This window comes from Passer domesticus, chromosome 1, assembly GCF_036417665.1.
Source record: "Passer domesticus isolate bPasDom1 chromosome 1, bPasDom1.hap1, whole genome shotgun sequence".
NCBI lineage: Eukaryota > Metazoa > Chordata > Aves > Passeriformes > Passeridae > Passer > Passer domesticus.
In genome coordinates this window covers 38,527,345-38,543,936 of record NC_087474.1, presented here as the reverse complement: position 1 = coordinate 38,543,936, position 16,592 = coordinate 38,527,345, and the positions used below count along the sequence as shown (strand labels likewise).

Below are 16,592 nucleotides of genomic sequence, written 5' to 3'. Positions count from 1 at the left end.
CTTTACTTATGATACCTTTTAGGCAAATTCAACAGTCTATAGCAAGAAGACAAAATTGACATAAAGAGTTGTAATCTAAACTTCCTGATGAACAGCTGTGTGCAAAGGGAGACAAGCCTGAGCTCTTACCCAGAAATGCTTGTGGCTTCTCATAATTTAGACTTTTTACTTTTGCTGTCTTTGGGAGAGGAATTAAAAAAAAAAAGTAAGGAGAGAACAGGGAGAAAGATGGCAAAGAGGAAGAAAAAGAGAGAAGAGTACTATAGTTGACATTAGCTGATGGAGTATATGACCCATAACCCATGGCAGGAATAGGGCTGACTTGCTCTCCCCCAGCAACCACGTAGCTGCTAAGCATAAGTCTTGCCAGGATCTCAGGTATAAAGAATGGATGAGTCACCTAGGGAAAACTAATAATACCACTGGAGTCAGTGAAATTTCTCCAGGGATACTGTAAGTATGAGGATACCCTAGCCAAGTGGAAAATAGTCTGTATTGATCCTCAAGCCCATAAATTGGGGGTATGTTCACACAGAAAGCTGGGCTGTAGCTCAGAGGTGGAAAAACCTCAATTCATCACGGCAGCTTTCTGTGCCCTGCACCTGCACTACAGCACAAAGACTTGGAATCTCCATGTTGTTTTAACCTTGCAAAATGTGGAGAACATCTCTGAAGGCAAATCTTATCCATATCCTCTCCCCACCGCTATCCACAAACACTCTGGAGATGCCCACTGATAGCTAAATCCTGGGGCAGTTCTGCTGGCAGCAGAAGCCAGTGTAAGCCAGCCTTTAGGTCTAAGGGTCAAATCAGAGTGGCTTTAGGAATTGCTTTCTGACTCTCCTTCTTCCCAAGGGATGGTTCTGGCAATGGAAGTGAGAAAAATTCCCACGCCAAGAGGAAGCAGGATATGTAATTATGCTAGTTCATATGTCCAGCATTCTGATAACGTAATCTTGTAGATACTTTTTAACAGGTATTTGAGTTGTTAAGGGGAGCCTAAGTCAGGTGAATAAATATTTGGCAAATTTTTGATGGCTGAATATGATTAGAATACAAAATACTCTCCATAAATTGGAAAAGCTTTGTAGAAAAACATCAAGCTGGATCTCAGCAGGGATGAGTGAAGTGTACTACGCCCAGACAGGCACAGTCAACTAAGCAAATGAGTGTAGATGGAGCTGGACAGCAAGATCTAGAAAAATGTCTAATAATTACAATGGATTATAATGTTTGCACAAGACAATGCTATTGAAAAGTGAAAAAATTAATTATAAAAAGAGAAGTAAAACGTGAAAGATTCTGTCTTGGAGCTGAAGTGGTATGTCCAGTTTTGGACCAAACATTTGGAGAATGCCCTGGAGCACCTGGAGAGCATGACAAAGAACACCATAGTACCAGAAAACTAAGAAACATCACCAGTGAATAGTGATTGAGATAATTTTGTTTATCTCAAAAGAAGCCTTAGAATACAGACAAGACAATTGCTAAGGGGAAGGGAGCAACTTGTCTGTTCAGATGTGAGTCTCAATTGCAACAAAGAAGATTCAGAGGCAAATTAGGAACTATTCTATGTCACTAAGAAAATGGAACACAGAAATAGATATGATGGATCTTCTTTACTGGAGCCTTTGACTAGGAATTATATAATCTTTTTTGAGGGTGGGATAGGAAGGGAAGGCATGTAAATAGGTCTGATTTAAGATTTTTAAGCCTAGATGATACTCATCGGTATATTTTATTGCAAAATAATTCACTCTAAAAGGTTCTTCATTTTGTTTTTACTGCAGAAATATGACACAGAAAAATGAAAAAAACAGAGATTCAATAGAATTTCTAGCTCAGGTGTAGGTTGGTGCCCGCAGGTAAAGTATGAAGACAAAAGAGGAACAATTATCACTAGCTTAGTCTTGCCACTCTGGTGGAACAGTGCAATTAGGGCAAGGAGCAAAATACCAGCATGACCTGAACAAGCTCATTATCAATGAGATTTCAACATTACAATATCCATTAATAAAATGCACCATGCAGCATTAAAATTCTAGCATGAATTTAAGCTATCTATAAGAGGCAGAAATAGAAAGTTTGTAGGGCTCTTTGATTTACTTTATCTGAGAAACAAACCTTATCTTTTGACATGTGATGAGGCAAAGACTCTACCATTAGAAAAAAATTGTACTGGCTTGTATGTGTAGTCTGTTTCTTAAGACAAAGCATTGGTTCAGATAATAAATTGTTCAACAAATGAAGTTATATTAAAGCAACTCTCTTATCAATTAGAATTAATCCTTCACTTCTGATATTTGCAGCTAAGGTACAAGGAGGTAATATGATACAGCAATGAGAAAACACTGTCTGGAGCTAAAAATATAACAGGCCACTCTTGAAAGTTAGCTCTAAGATGAACAAATTACCCTTTTAATGAAGTGAGAGGCATATATTTGATTATCAAATAATATTGAGTATTTGGTACTAAAGAAAATGCAGATGTTACTAATAATACACACATTTTCTCATTACAAATTCTAGTATCAAATAGTTAGAAAATACAAAAGTCAGTGTAGTGAAAGGATTCCTACTAGCTCCAGTGCCTAACAGCACCAAGGGCCAGATCAGTGAAAGAGCACTAATTCTTGCTAGACAGAGAGCTGAGATCAAGACTTCAGCATGCCAAACTGAGTTCCTGGTCTTGGGATCACAAATCAAGGAATGACAGTACAAGCAGTGTCCGTAATGCCTCACTGAATTTTCCAGGGTTTACAAGTTGGCTTGATCTAGTAAGGAAAATACATCATGGTTTTATCCACGAAAGCAAAACCACCAGTCTACAGCTCACTGCCCTCCCAGCCACCCTAGCAATAGAATTAGCTGCAAGGGCACACAGAGTTTCCAGTGTATTGTGCTGAGCACATGGGCACACAAGCACAAACAATGAATTTGCTCAACATCAGTTGCTCGAGGCTAAAGCAGTCGTGCTTTTAGTGCTGATGGGAGGAGGGCTGAGCTGCTGTGACACCACCAGTGGGCAACTCCTGTGGACAGTTCCAGTGACAGCACCCTGCACAACTCCTGGACACCAGCAGCATGCCCTGCTTGAGGAGTGGGAGCACTATGGACCAAATATTCCTGTAGCTTCAGTGACTCACTCTGTGCAGCAGCTTTAGCAGGGGAAGTCCAGGCAGCTGCAGTGCTGCCAGCTCTCATGACACATCACACTTTTGTAGTCAGTGAGCTGGTGCAAATTGATTCTTGTTCCTTCTTTTTAACATAAAATGCAATTTACCTCTCAGAGGAGGAGAGTTTTGGGTAAGAAGAAACAGTTCAAAAATTAACTTTGGTCACAGAAAGCAAAATTTTAATTTGCAGTTCAAAGCTACCTATTAGTGAATGGTACCCAGAGGAGGAAAATCATGCAGCTGTCTGAAAGGAGTCCAAAATTCAAATAAAATGTTTCCAGGTAAGCCAGCCAAATTTATCATAACTACTCTTGGGTGAGCAGACCAAAGCCTATAATTTGTCCACAGCGTCCTACAGCTATGTGTGTAATCAGATAAATATTGTAGGCCTGAACTGAAATCCACTCTTCAATAATTGACATAAACAAACACATAAATAAACAAGACAAAACATTAGGGCTGTTTTTGATGGTTTTTTTTTTTTTTTTGGAAACACATTACTTCCTCATTCAGAAAGATAATTTCTTTGAAATGTAAACATGCAGAAGCTCCATTATCAACAGCAGCAATGCTGCCTTTGCAAGCTCTTTTAAAAAAATACTTGTGTGCTCTAGATGCAGAAAATATCTTTTCAAAAGCAATTCATGCCAGTGAGATTTGGCTGTCTAAAGACCTTTGAGGATTTGGGCTTTAAGACTGGATTTTTGAAGCCTCAGGTCTTAGGCCTCATTTTTGAGGGTAAAACTCTAACACAAATAGTTGAAAGCTTTCTTTTTTTAAAGTTCTACGTTTAATTTTCTAACTTGCTCCTATCTCCTTAAAGAGTGGCATCGTATTTGTTCTCGGGCTGTGGCTACACACCTTACATCCAGGGAATTATTAACTGAGGTTTCCTGTGCAGGGAAGGGGCTCTTGGCTCTCATTACACAGGAGCTGCCAGGGGCTGGCTCACACTACCGGCAGTTGCCAAGTCAGTGCATCTTTTCAGCCCTGTGGTCCCCTTTCAAACACACAAAACTCTTCTGCTCTCCCCCAAATGGGTTATCAGGTCTCTACAGGGACGAAATTCAGTGAGAAGGCACAGCCTGTATCTTCTCATGAGCAGCTTTTCTCCCTTTTCCTGTTGCACACACCACGACACACACATGTCAGTGCTGAGCACAACAAAATAAAGAAATTCACATGCTAGATGACAGCATGGAGAGCCCTTCCCTAGAGCAAGCCTATATTCCTGGCACAAGAAACAGCCATACCACAGTAAGGAGAGCAAATCTGGACTGCTTCACTGTGCTCTTATCAAAAACCCAATCAAAGAGCTTTACAGTTGCTGTTGAAAATGAAATTGTTCTTGAAGGAGTAAGATAAAAGTAGGCGATCCCCTTGCTCAGGGCCATGTTTTATCCAGACTGTCCTGTTTTGTAAGGAGGATTAATTGAATTTTCTAGTTTCATAGAGTTTGTCCCATTTAATTTTGTTCTAAATCCTAAAAGAGCACTACCTGAAGACCTGAGGCTGGATAATGGGAGTTTCCTTTTTTTGTCCAGCTTTGATGAACACTGACTAGTCTCATTTACATACTGCAATGGTAACACTTCAGCCAGCATTATATCCAGGAGAGCTGATTGGCAGGCATTTGAAATGGAGGATTATCTTATGGCCGAGGCAGAAGAACAGGACTCAGGAGACCTGATTTCTGTCCTTTGATCAATCACACAAATCCTGCATGGCACTGGGCAAGCCAATTAGTAGCTCCCTGTCCATGTTCTTTAGCAAAATTGAGGTATGAGTGTTTTGGTTTTGATTTCACTTTTCTCCAAACAGAGGGGCAGCTCTGCAGATTGTTTTTTGTTGATTGGTATGGTAAGGACCTCATTTCTGTTGTGCTCCTCAGTGCTCCCAAAATTCAAAACAAAAAATCCTTTTATACTTTCATGATCTGTTTTCATATGAATACTGAAAAGTGATAGAGTTCTCTTCTATATAAATTAGGCCTAGGAGTTTCATCACTAGTTTTCATTATTATAATTTGCTACTATTTACCTGGCAATGCTTCCAGGCCTCAGAAAACACTTGAGAAAATTATTTTACAATTGTGGTCTGTAGAAATGAGCTCTGGGTGTGGGTGAGAGATTGCATTTATGCATCAAAGTAACAGTAGTAGTTTTGCTGCATCCATGATGGTAAAATATGTAAGCAAATAATGTCTTCTTTTATCTCTTACTAGCACAGGTAGGCTGCCAAATACACAAGGGCAATGCTCACATTGTGAGTTCTGAAGTACCTGAGGAAAATTCAGAGATTCAGCCTCCTGCTCTCCTGCCCTGTTTTCCCTCCCCAAAAAAGTACCAGCATTGGTGCTGATTTACCAAATGGACAGATACAAGTCCCCATCAAACACTGCATCTCTGCACCTAACATTAATATATGCACAGCCATTATAGAAGTCAGAGGAAGAGTTTGTTCTCACTTTCCCATCCCCACACTGCAGCTGACAGCTCAGCACTTGATCTGCAGTGATGGACAATGACTGCACCAGAGTTTCCTTTCAACTTCGCTTATACAAGACACTGATTATTTGGACAGATAAATATGACAGTGAAATAATTTACTGCTGTGCTTCTCATTGTGCTGTATAAGTCTCTCTTTAATTTAGTTCAGCTACTGGAAAGAAAATCTATTTTTATTCTAATTTTCTGCATGCTTACAGGGGAGAATCATTGTTGCAGTTAAGATTTAATAAACAACAACTTGGACCCAGACCAGGTTAATAGATGAGCACCAGGCATAACAGCAGAATAGGCATAAGAACTTATATTTTTCAGTCTTAGAAAAAAGGTAAATACAGCAGGACATCAAACAACATGCTCTCTTCTTCCTGGTTTGCTTGTAATGAAATAGCCCAACTCCAGATTTGTACCTGGAGTCATAAATTTGCTCAGCTTTTCCTACCTGTCATTGAACACCTGTCTCTTTTTAGGAGGGGACATCACAACCTATCTGCTATTCTTTCCAAAAGTATTTCAGAGGGGCAAGCCACCTACCTTCAGAACATTTTACTAATGTAAAAGAAACCAAGCCATTTCTATTTGATGTGAACTTGTGGTCAGTCTTCATTATTAGATTTCAGGCCAATTTGACAATGACCTTTTGCCTGGTGTTGTTAATTTTGTTTCCCGTAGTTTTTCATTAAAGGAAGATAATGAAAATACAAGCTCCTTGGTGTAAATCATTAAAGACTCTGACTAGTATTGTGATGGCAAAAAGTACATTCTTCCTCTTCTGTTGTTTTCTTGTTCCTATTTTGAAGTACCCTTATAAAATCATGAAAGTGGAAGACTCCCTAGCCTGCAAAAATAAAGAAGTCTTCATAAGACGCCATACTGTGTTCCATGAGAAGCCCCTGTTGTACTGCCGTTGGCAAAATTCACAAAGAGTAGTAGTCTGCAAAAAGATTCCTTAATGAGGACAGCGTGTGCCAGCAGAAAGGAGCTGTGTGGCTGGAAAGCCCATGCTGTCAGCCAGGGCTGAGCTCCCTCAGAAGTGCTGGGCATGCATGAGAGCTTTTGGTCACCAGAAGATGCCAATATTCACTACCAGCTTTCTGTAACACTTTTGCTGAAACAGAGGGTGTCGGGTGGAGGACTTATTAAGGATTCATTTCTGTGTGCCCTTTAATACACTGCAGTCTAGCCTGATGTTCAGGCAAATGCATTTCACAGGAGTGCCTCATAAGCAATCTGTACACACATTAGCTGGGAAATTGCAATGGTCTCAAAACTGAAGTAGTTTTATACTGCATTATCACTGTCAGATTTGCTTTAAAGACCAGATCTTTCTTTGGCATTGACAAAAACAGTGAGTGTTCTCACTGATATTCTTCACTTGAAAAAAAGTGAGGTTTATTGCAGTCTCTGTTTCTCTTTTGAGCAGAACCAGCTTTTGTCTATTTTCTAGACTGGGGAGTACTTTTTCTGTGCTATGTTATACCTGAATAAAGTAGCAAGGGATTTGGATTGAGTGGGCAATTTGATTAGAACAATTCTGTTGGTGCTAAACTGTAATGTTTCAGCTGCCCAACTAGATTGCTCATTCTAACTCCTCCTAAAGTAAAAACCTAAGCTGAAAAAATAACCCTGAAAGGAAAGCGTCAAGGCTGCTTATTGTAGTTATCAGATTACTAAAAATTAAATAATTAAATATTTAGCTATTTCAGACTTCTAGTTGCCTGTAATGATTGGACAAGAACCTTGGATACTTCAAGAGAAGTGGGTTAACCTGAGCAAACTGCAAGATATAAATGGGTGAAGATTACTTGCATAGTAACCTTAAGATGTCCTTCTCCAACATGCTTAAGTTTCCATTCTGAATGTATTTGTAAATATCTCACATTTCTAATGTAATTTTATCAAATAATTGCAGTCACAAAGTTCTTCAATATTTATAGGAGAACAAAAGATCTAGAGATCATTGTCACTTCCAGTTTTGCCAGTAACCTGGATATTGCATTGAAATTTAACAAAACCATAATGGGTTAAAGTGGATGAAGACCTACAAACTATCATCAGTGAAGTAAGAAACTGGATCCCATGGCCTAATAGATATTTCCATCCCTGTTCCTAGATACCCAGGACAGTGCTATTATTTTTAAAAATCCTCTCCACGATGTTATGAACAGAAAGTAACTGAGATATTTGTGACGTCTTAAATATTGTACCTGCAAAAATCTAGACCTTCCTGCCTGATCTTCGCACCCTACTTAGCTAGGCAAGGCTTTGCTGAAATCTGTGACAGTTCTGACTGAATAAGGGCAGCAGGATTTGATCCCATGATAATAATACAAAAATCTGAATTCCAAACAAGGTGTATGCCAGAAATTCCTTGTAAAAGGAGTTTATAATCTTTTTTTTTAGCAGAAGAACAATATGGCAGAGACTTCCAGAAGCAGACTGTCAGACACTTCCAGAATCAGTGTTTCAAACACAACAAATATTCATTTTATACAGTGGAGTACAAAGCAATGAATCATGTTGCATGTGAAGTGCAAAAATCAAGAAGAGGTAATGAATATTACAGGTTGTAATATCAACCTTCTACCAGTTCTACTCAGATTCAGTCCTTGAACTAACTCCCAGGTTAGTTCCTTCTGCAACAGTCTAGCTTTCTTTTTAGAGTACAAGGGATTTCTAGTTAAATAACACATCTCCATCATATCCTTATTAGTTATGTTTTCTTTCATTCTATTTGACTTCTAGTATTACAGCAATTACAAATGACACAAAGCAAGAAAGACAGCATTTCTGTAACTGATCAAAGCTCTGTGGTCTGCCAGCTCCATTGCCTTATCACCAGTAACTAGTGGTTGCTGTGACAGGGAAAGGCACAAAACCCCCTGAATACTGAATAACGAGAGAAAGGTTCTCTCCCTTTTGACAGGGACAAGGCAATACATCTATTTTGTAGGCTGCATTGACAATCAGGTGAAAGCAAGTGAAAAAGGCCACAATCAAGGCAGGTCAAGGTGAGCAAGTAAAAAAAAAAGATTAAAAACCCATCTGTTCCAAGGGTGAAATGAATGGGAATGCAGTCCAGGGTCATCAAAATAGGGATCAAAACAGCAGGGTAGGCTCGAGGAAATGAGTGTGCAGAGTATAAGCAGGATCATCTGAGTAAAGACTGTGCACTCCCTGCCACTTAATGGGTGCCTGATGGTGCAAGCTAAACCTGGGCAGAGTAGCCCCCAGGTTTAACTGCCAGTGGAGCATTTAAACTCCTGAAAGCTCATACTTTCTCATCCCCTAGAGAAGCTAGACTAAAGCCTCTTGAAACTTGATAATTTTTTTCCCCTCTGCCAACCCCCTTTTTTTCTTTTTTTTTCTTTTTTTTTTTTAAGTCCTATAATTCTCTGGTATTTTTTATAGGAAAATAACATGTTGAGGAGTTGGTGTTTGGGTTTGGGATTGTTTTTTTTAAAGGAAATTGTCTTGCTGACATCTTATTGACATTTAAAGTCAATAGGCATTCCTGCATAAAGATCCTACAGCAGCAAGCAGAGATCAAAGCCAGGCTGCTGGTCCCACACCAGCTCTCCACTGTCCTACATAGGGGCAACTTCATATGCACTCAAAGACTCTCTGAGAATTCCCAGATTGGTAACACATCCAGATGGCAGTAATAGAAACACCTGCTTTTAAAATCAGGGTTATAAACCAAATGCAGATTTTAAGATGAAATCTTGCTTTCCTCTTGATCACAGCATTAAAGCATTTGTCCAGCATTACAGAAAAAAATCAGTGGTGTTCCTAAGACTGTTGAAATCTTTGTAGGGGTTGGGCTATGCAGGGGGTGCCAAATCAGGATTGGAGTTGTAAACTTTAATTACTAGGGAAAGAAAAATAATATAGAAATTTTTTCTTCTTTGTGAATGAGTGTGTACACAGATATTTCCCTTCTGGTTAGTAAATATCACACCCTGACTTTGAGCCATCATTTGCCATATGATGTGTGAGAATATTTTGTTGCTCTCTTTAAGGATTTACTCCTATTTGGAAGAAAATGGAGGTTAGTTGTGAGCAGGGTGGCACTACTGACAAATCTGCTAAGCCAAGTGCTTTGTTCTTCATGAGCAAGTAAGATGAAGAAAGCTGTGCAGAGTGAGTGCTGCAGACTGAGGCCCTGAATAGATGGTCCTTAGAAATATTCATTTGAGCATTTGGAGGTGTTTCTACCAGGGGCTGCCCCTGTGATTCATTGATTCTTTTCTAATCTCTCCCACCTGCAAATCAACAATCCATCTGGCTGGTGGCAAAGACAAGCATAAATCTTGTAAGTAGCCCAGCTTTTGCATTCCCTGATTTGCCCTGAAGTTGAAGATGCTTTAAGTCACATTTTTTAAATATTTTGGAAAGCCATGCATGACATACTAAATAATCACTGGAAAAAAATTTTAAAACCCAAATCTCACCTTCTGAAACTATAATTAAAACTTCTGTTGAGTTTGGTGTAAGGCATGCTGTACATCAGCCAGAAATGAAGTCAATGGACTGAAACAAGTACAGAAGCTTGGAATTAATGCCAGTGTTATGAGTAGACAGAAATTTCTTCATGAAGCAGCTTTGCACATTTATTTGTAAGATAGTCCCTAAACCTAGAAACTCTGTAGAGAACTCCTCACTTCTGAAGGACTTTGACACCAGTGGGCAGGTTTTTGTGCTCCCCATTAATAGCTTGCTCAGGTGGTGTCCAAGGCTCAGCACAGGAACCACAGGAACTGTGGATTTCATGGGTTTCTCCTGGCTGTGTGGTAACTGCACTGCTCCAGAGTTGCATTGTCTGGAAGCAATGTTTGCTTTAGGAGAACTTCTCAGGTCTTCTCTGCACTTCTGCTACAGATGAGCAGCACAGGATTCCTTCAGATACCCATCTCACTCCACCCAGAATCCACCAGGGAAAAATGGGGTGTCGGGCTGTTCATTTTTGGGGGTGTCCAAAACCACAGATTTTTCAGGTCAGGACACCTTGTGGAGCAGGGACTCAGTGATTCAGCCAGGTCAGCTGGGGAACAGCAACATTTTCTGGTCTGCAGGCACATCAGCCTCACCTAAAAGGAGCCCATCTGCTTCCACTGACTACCCTGAACCAACATTTAAGAAACTTGCATTCCAGCAGCACAGAAGCTGCTGCTTCACTGCTAATCAGAGCCAGGCATGTGAGAGAACGATCATTTCTGCTGAAGAATCTCAGCATTTCGGTTTCTGAAATGTTACACAACAAAGTAATAATCATGGCCTTTCTTGAAGGACAGTTAGGTAACACATTCATTAAAGCTTAGTTGAAGGAGCCTCTCAGAGATCAAAGACTTCATCTACAGCACTCTGTTCTTGCAAAAGTGACATTTAAGACCTCTGGATATTTTTAAATACCATGTTTACTATTTTTCCACACAGCAAAGGAAGAAAATGTGCACAACAGTACACATTACTGCTTCACTACATCTCCTTTTCAGTGATCCCAAGATAAAAATGCAAATATTCATATTAAAAAAATACATGAGACAATGTACACAGATTTAACAGGTGGGAAAAATTATAAACAATCGTATTAAAGTGTGCAGCCAACACCTGACACCACAGCAAGGATTTCCTATGAAATTCAAAGGCTTCAAATTCAAACACCTCAGCCGTTTTCAAAGGAGACTAATGTCATTACATGCCAATTTCACTGATCCTCTTCTTGTGGCCTTCATCTACCCCTGCCTGAGTAGCAGCAAAAAACCCTTTTTTTTTTCTTCCAAAATAGTTTGTTTTATGCTGAAACTTGAAGGACTGCATATGGTATGGATTGATAATGCACATTTGGTAATGAATCCACTTCCACTGCTGGCAGTGCTGTGGGACAAATGTGCTAGAGAGGACAAATGTAATTTCTCAATAGGAATATCCAGTTGTCATAAGAAAGAAGACTGAACAGATGTGAGAAAGAGAGTTTTGCAGACCAATTCAGCTCTTACTGTCGTTTTCCTGTCACATAACTAGGGCAGCACTGAGGGCTGTGCAGGGAAAGAGGCATCTACCCCATTGCCAGTTCTCACCTCTCTAACCAGTCAGACAAGGAGGACAAAAAGCTCATCGACATTTTCCATCTTTCTCATATTAGAGGGGAAAAAGAAGATCAGTAGTGAAAGGGTAACCTCTTCCCAGTTTTTCAAGGACTGTGGATGCAGGACCTATTCCAGGTTATTACTTTTCAACCGTCTCTGCTTGCTATGAATGAAGCCCTTGGACAAAAAAAAAACAAGACAGAAAACAAAGAGATTTTTAAAAAGAAAGCAGTCTGTATACGCCACAGAACCAAACACAAGCACAAGGGGACTCACAGCTCTCTAACTAATGAGGTCCCTGGTATTTTCTGGGCTGGTTGGCTTGTCAGGGACAGAAGGGACCTGGTAACTGCACCAGGGCCAGTGACACAGGGGAAAGGAACAGAAGAGAAAAAAATGAATGGGATTAAGAGACAACAAAGCCAGGGGCTTAGAAAAAGACCTTTAACGATATGGCCATTAGATTAGATATCTAGAAGCTGCTTTAGGCAGCACTTGAACAACTCATTATAGGAAGAAAAAGTAATATAAAAGGAAGACAAAGCCTTTTGAACAGCATGAGTATTTTCTTTCTATTCCTGAAATAGACAAAATAATGTCTGTGGTGGTTTACCTGCTAGCTGGAGTCATATCCTTTCCCTGTAATATGCATAAATAGTTTCTTGAGGTTGGTTCAATTTTTCCCAGAAACTATAAGAGATCAGCATCCCATTTTTCTCGGTGAAGTAAATACACAAAGCAAAGAAATATTGTTGCCCCACAGTGTTAATAATCTGAGGAGATAAAATAAAGGGTGAGAGAAAGTAATTATCATTTATGAGAGAGAAAAGAGGGAGTGGGCACATGTCTAGCTGCAGTTCTGACTGCAGGTGGTAAGGTGTGCACACTATTCTGCCTGGTGCTACCTGAAGAGAAAGACAGCAGTGAATCCATACCTTTGATTAGCCTGTCTTAAGACAGACACAAAATTCTGAAAGAAAATAAAACTTTACTGAAATCACACATTCGAGACTGGAGTTTTTCCTCCACAGAAATATTGAAAGTACAATGAAATGCCTTGGAGCACACTGCTTTAGTTTGAAAAAAATAAACCACACACAAATGGGGTTAATCTGGAAATTATTTTTCTATGCAGATTTGTTTTTCACTGGAAGAAACTTACCAGGTTTTTAAAATTTGTCTTAGCTACACAGAAAACATTTCACAAACAGGAGGACTAATTTTTCATCTCCTGTCCTGAGGGCACTTAACTCAAAAACCCTAAATTCACAACCAATTTATCTTCACAGGTGTCTGAAAACACAGCATGCCTTAGCACTTTGATGCCCGCTGGCTCTTCCAGCAATGTGAAAGCTATCCAAGGGAAAAACATTGTTTGCCAGAAATAACACTCCAAGGAATCTCTTTGTTCATTTTCTCTTGGGTAATGCCACTACTTCCTCCTAGATTCTATCATTCACAGAACAGCTTGGGAGGAGCCCACACTGCAGAAATCACAACCCCTCCAACAATACTGGCCAAACAGCCCATGACTACTACTCTGTTTCTCTTCTCTTCCAGAGCACAATGCAGTGGCAATAACATGTCCAAAGCACCACAGGCACTGCCACCACTACATTGCATCACTGACTACTTGTCTCTCTAAAGCCATCCCTACAGAACATTTCATTATCAGTACTGTTTCAAAGTAGTGGAATGAAAATCACCTAGCACATGTTTTTCAGGGCCTTCAGGATTTTTTTTCCAGAATAAAATTAAATATAAAGATCTCTGGTCCTCTTTCATGCTAATACTCCTGTTAGAGTAAAGCAGTAGTTTGCATTATATTCCACAGAAAATGCATATGTACCTGCATATCTGATGAATGCCAATAGGAAAACAACACAGAGCAATAAAAGCTTTTGAGGAAGGTGGGAAAGGAAATCCTGGCTGAGGAGATACAGGCTATACAAATAAGCTGAAGAAACACACTTCTGTTTCTTGTCAGACTAGCCAAAAGAGGACAAAGGAATAATCCCACCATATTTGAGATGCACTAAGTGCATTCTTATGCCAAACATACATTCAATGTTAGCAGAATTCAGGCTGCATGCTAGAAATACAGACAAAAAAGGTACCTAAGTAATTTCCTGCATACATCCCATATACATGCTTTTTTTTCCAAAGACAGATCTTTTCAGTAGTTTCTTCCCACTATAGAAATCTTCTTGAATAGTCTGTATTGGAAATATATTCTGTCCTAGCCTTCTTACAGTCAAAGGAAAGTCACTGGCTTTTCCAGAGTAAAGTTAAGCTCTGCAGACACCTATGAGGATTATCAAGGAAAGCTGAGCCAGGTATGGCTGCATGTCAAAGGCAATCAGAGACAGTGGGCAGAGCATGACATGCCTGGTCATCCTCACTATCCCAATAAGAACACTTCTCTGCTGGCTTCTCCCTCCCTGTATCAACATGCCAGGGCACAGGGACAGAGAGGGTGGTGCACACCTAGGTCTTGCCTGAGCAAAGCACCTGGTTTCCCCCTGACCCACAGATTCATCCTGTACACCTAACCTGAATCCAGGGTAAGCACCAAAATTTAGGCAGTCAAAACTGAGCTTTACATCCAACCTGTGTTTAGAGTGGCACCACGCCACTCCCACTGACACCAATTTTGCCTGCCTTAGGTAAGGATCTGTACCCACACCCACGTAAAAAGGCAAGGATTGAAAGGATCATATGCATACACAATGGAAAAAACACAGTAAAATAGGTAAATAAAGAAAAGTGCCTTTCAAATTCTATTTTAAAACCTGTGTGGGTTTCTCTGATCTTCTCTCCCCCTCACCTTTTCCCCCTGTTAGCACAATTGAAAGCAGAACAGAGAAACACAAAAAAATTTGCAAGTGTGTCATTTTAGCTGCCTGAAGCACTTTTAACTTAGTGTGCTTGTGGTACAGCTAAAACAGAATTTGATAATGCCATGCAGTCTATCGTTGTAGGTTGCACTAAAGGATTAATTGAAGGTTTATGCTGCAGAGTGCTATGCTATTCTTATAAACAAAACCCTGTTACCTCAGTTACTGAGGCTGTAAGTTTTTGAGTTCAGTGATTTGCATTTTTTATACACTTCTAGTGACTAAGGGGGGGTTGGAGCAAGATTTAGGGGACTGTTATGCCAGAATAATTTATTTTACATTTCATGTTAGATTATTTATAGCCTTCTTTAAAAAAAGCAAAGCAAAACAAAAACTAGAACTAAAACTGAAGAACAAAAATCAAGTCTGTGTCAATGCTGTGTTTGTTTTATTCTCCTCCATCTCCATTCCTTCATCTTACACAGACCTCCTGGCAGCCTTTCTTATCTGGATTCACAAAATAGGCTTCCTCTTATAATTTTCAATTTCTTAAAGACTTGTTTTACCTGCAGTGTCCATTATATGTTGATCGACCAAGCTGGTGGAAGAGAGAACTTCTCTGCTTTCATTGCAGCTTTCATGCTTCTTCATGCAGAGCCTTAGCTTTTCCTTTTTCAGTTGCTGAACCTGGACACTCTTAAAGATGGGATGTTCTTATTCTGAGAGTTTGCACCAGGCTGAAAACATCACCAGCACTGAGCAGATCCCATAGAGGTTATAAGTGAATGTTATTCAGAAGTCTCCTGAAATCATGATGAAATGTAATCCTACATTCACAATTTTTAGTCCAAAACTTTGCAAAGTCTGAATCCTTCATTGTTGCTTTATCTATTTGCCTTATTTGACTGCATATACAACCCAAACAAGAGAGAATAAGCCCAGGAGAACATTTGTACTTTTGCCTATGACAGAGACACGGACTACTGAAAGTCCAATAAAAATTCTTCTGTATGAGGAATCGTAAATCAATGCTAATACACACATTTGAAAACAGACATTCCACTTTTAACTTTTGATAATAACTTTTGATGTAGGACAAGTTTGCCACATTTTGAGTAAATTTAATTTGTGCATATTTCTGGAGATGGAAGGGAAAATATACAGTGTTCTTTGGATTATGTAGTATTTTTTCCCCAATCACTGCACAGTTCTGCTCTTGTGACTGCTTTGGGATAATGACATCAGAGTAACACAGCTTAAGACAGAAAGTGTAGTGTATGGAGATGTTTTCAAGCAAATAGAGAGTAACCTGCAAGATTCTGTAATAACCAGACAAAATCCTGGTGTGGGGAGACCTAAACAGTAGCCCATGGGATAGGGGTGTGATCTGCTGCCAGACAGGCTGGCATATCCTGGGAAAGGTGAGCCAGCTCAAACCAGGCTTGCCACAAGAATCAAGACTGTGTTCCTCCAAGTTTGCCTGCAGGGGAACATTTGATATTTCTGCATTGTCACAGAAATTCAACAGTGGCTCACCAGATTAATTCTAGAGGATGTGGTTGGAGCTGTGCTAAGCTACCACAGCAGTGCTTGATACTGGAGCAGCTGCACATGTGAAGAGCCTTAACTTATGCCCTGACCTCCACAGAACTTTACACTTTGCCTCTCCTGGCAGGCAGCAGAAGCAAGTTGTGGGACCAGCCTTCAGCTGGCAAAAACCAGCATCAGTCCATTCATTTTGTCAGAGCAGTATAAAGTTCTAGAATACAGCTGTCCTCCTGCCAGTCTGTCACTAGCAATCATCTTTTGCTAAGAAAAATACCATTTTATACTGTTCAGGGTTCTCCAAATAAAACAAAATGCTATTGTGTTAAAAGAAATTCCATCAATGATTAAATAAACCTGAACTGCATAGTTATAATCTTGTCACCACTCTTGAGAAAAATGGAGAACAAATGCTTTCCTGAAGTTTATTGTATAACT

At 39.8% G+C, this 16,592-nt stretch overlaps 1 protein-coding gene across 1 annotated transcript in view; it reads right to left on the bottom strand.

Moving 5' to 3' along the window:
• The window catches only part of LRRC3B (leucine rich repeat containing 3B), an 89,577-nt gene extending 74,266 nt beyond the window's left edge, over positions 1 to 15,311 (bottom strand). Inside the window, exon 1 of the mRNA XM_064415001.1 lies at positions 15,176 to 15,311. The gene's annotated coding sequence lies outside the window, so the exon portion shown is untranslated. The remainder of the gene's footprint in view (positions 1 to 15,175) is intronic.
• Positions 15,312 to 16,592: the final 1,281 nt, after the last annotated feature.